Source organism: Lampetra fluviatilis, chromosome 38 (genome assembly GCF_964198595.1).
Source record: "Lampetra fluviatilis chromosome 38, kcLamFluv1.1, whole genome shotgun sequence".
Lineage (NCBI taxonomy): Eukaryota > Metazoa > Chordata > Hyperoartia > Petromyzontiformes > Petromyzontidae > Lampetra > Lampetra fluviatilis.
In genome coordinates, this window is record NC_136312.1 from 2,206,618 (window position 1) to 2,209,479 (window position 2,862).

The 2,862-nt window shown below is 43.9% G+C and overlaps 1 non-coding gene across 1 annotated transcript; it reads left to right on the forward strand.

Annotated features, from left to right (window-relative positions):
* The first annotated feature begins 1,086 nt into the window (after nucleotides 1–1,086).
* On the forward strand, nucleotides 1,087–1,168 carry TRNAS-GCU (transfer RNA serine (anticodon GCU)). Its single transcript has one exon. It is a non-coding gene; the product is annotated as a tRNA-Ser (tRNA).
* Nucleotides 1,169–2,862: the final 1,694 nt, after the last annotated feature.

Consider the following 2,862-nt stretch of genomic DNA (forward strand, 5'->3'; position numbering starts at 1 on the left):
CCTTCTTGTCTCGCAGTCTGTTAAAGGCTCTAACAGATGTGTGGAACCTATTTGCGTGTTTAGTTTATTAACCTTCCCCCACACTGTTGATTAGCACCACTGGATACATGTGGTGCAAAAGAAGTTCAACATACATAGCTGGGATTGGCAAAAACATCCCAATCCTGAAATATTTACCCTATAAATCGCTCAAAATTTTGGTTCACACAGCTGTTGCTGTTATTCTCCTCGTGCCTGCAGAAATCCTGGCTCACTTTGGCCCTCACTTGACCGACCGCGAAAAGCTGGAGCTCGCAGCCATGCAAGAAGTGTGGTACTTTGCGCTCGACAACAAACCCAAGGGATTCAACAGGCATGGATATGATGACGACGAACGTAATTACATTCTGGTGAGGCTCACTACAAAACTAGTCTTGGGGGCGGTCACAGGGCCCAGAGGTAGCGGGGTTTGTGGCTTCTTGTTATTGCACCTGAATTTCCAACCAGGGCAATGACACACGCACACACCAACGAGCTTCAAAATCAGAATGTTTAATCCTTTTAGATAAGAAGCATTTTTTCAAGGGAATCTTAGCCAGCAGACAGTATCAAAGCATTCGACAATTACACCCACTTGCACACTTACTCACCCACCCACCCACACACGCACTCACTTGCTGACTCACTCACTCATTCACCCACTCAATCACTCACATACCCACTCGCCCACTCACCAACGCACTCACCCGCACACATCTGAATCAGAAGTTTATTTCCCGAGTAAAGCCCGTTGAGCTCAGAAGCTCTTTTTAAATCCTTTATATTAAGTTCGCTTGCTTGCTTGCGTGCTTGCTTGCTTACGACCGTGCAAATCTTTCGGTCGTTTTTTAACACACTTCCCGTGATCCAATCGAACTGAATTTTCCACAGACTCGTTGTGCGTGACAATTAATTTTCGTGAAAAATAAATTCCAAAATGTTACACTTTTTAGGAAAAAATAATGGTATGACTGTGTGTGTGTGTGTGGGGGGGTCTGTTTGTATGTATGTGCGTGCAAGTCTTCATCCTGGTTCTGGTTGTATGTGCTTGCGTGTGCGAGTGCGTGAGACGAGGTGGCCGAGTGGTTAAGGCGATGGACTGCTAATCCATTGTGCTCAGCACGCGTGGGTTCGAATTCCCCCTTCGTCGCGATTTTTTAAAATCCTTTGTATTAAGTTCACTTGCTTGCTTGCGCGCTTACGACCGTGCAAATCTTTCGGTCGTTTTTTTACCAACTTCCCGTGATCCAATCGAGCTGACATTTTGCAGACTCGTTGTGCGTGACAATTAATTTTCGTGAAAAAAATTCCAAAATTTTACACTTTTTAGGAATTTTTTTAAATATATAATTACCAATTGCTTAATGGTGGCAGGCAATCATCTGACCCATAGGTGGCAGCCATCTCAAGCCAGAGGACGAGAGGACTCTAGCCGCCACACATATAAAGGATTTATAGTGAAAAACTTTGTTTTTACGGGTTAATTTTTAAGGGTGACTCAGCCAGCAGACATCTGAGCATTCCAAATTATGGTAAAATAACACTTCATAATTCCAGCAATTTTTTGTATTACATTCACACTTCTTAAACGTTGTGATTTTAACAAGTCAGTTTAAATGATTGTACCTTTTGTGCAGTTCCGACATGATCACCTCCACTACCGCTATAAGGTGCTCAAGATGATTGAGGAAGGAGGTCAAGGCCAGGTGGTCCAGTGCCTTGACCACAAGAGTAACACCCTGGTAGCTGTAAAGATACTGGTGTCACCGTCGAGTTAAGACTTCAGAGACGTGCCATCACGAGGCCGACGTTGTTGTTAAGTCCATTGCCGGGCGATGCGGTGGTGATACTCGTGCTTCACAGCGAGAAGGGGGGGGCCTTGGTTCGGCTCCTGACTCGGGCGCCATTGTGTGTGGAGTGTGTACGTTCTACCCCTGTTCTGCATCGGTTCCTTCTGGGTACTCTGGATTTTCGTCCCTAAAGCTTAAAATACATACACACACAGTGTCAACTGGTATGGGCCAAAACATCCCGTTGCTAAAAGATTACCTCCACATTACAGTAAGTCATCATTTAATGCTGTAGATACATTCCTGGAAAGTTCCGAGTTAAGTGAAAAAGCATTGAGCGAAAATAATCTCTCCATAAATAATGTAACAATAAAGTTTGGCGAGATACAATGTATGCATACACTGTGAGATTATGAAACCAATAACTGAGGGTATGCTGTCATGTTACTTTTATCATTCCGAGTACTGTATCATACCGCTCAACGGTGCAGCTCAAAAAAGTATTTTGTTGTCGACTACTCACAAACCACGTTATGATGGGCTTATTCCGTGTTATAATGAGTATCTTGTTAGAATGGGCGTGGTCCGTGTTGTAATGGTCGCGTTTTGTGTTACAACGGGCACATTCTGCATTGTGTAAAAAGTGTGGAAGAACCACGTTATAGCGAAAACGCGTTGTTTTAACACGCGTTTGCATTTAGTTTTCTCGAATGACCAATCTGATTTGAATGGCTATTCACCTTCATATCTTATTGGGCACCCTACGTCAGCTCCTGCCCCCCGTATGGTACCAATGAGAGTCGAGAACGCTACTTTAGCTCACAATGCCGTCACACCTGGTGAAAGCATATTTAATTATGAATAGTATTTGCCTCTGGGTATTTCTTAAGAAAGTGTAAGTTTTTAATTTGTGGACTTCCTCTGCGCAGCTCGAAGGAAGAAACATTGCAGAGGATGGAGCTCCAGATAGCTCTGGAACTTCAGTGAGGCCAGCAATGAAGATTACAACGTCATCAAAGTCCTAAACAGCTTTGATTTCAGGGGACACCACTGC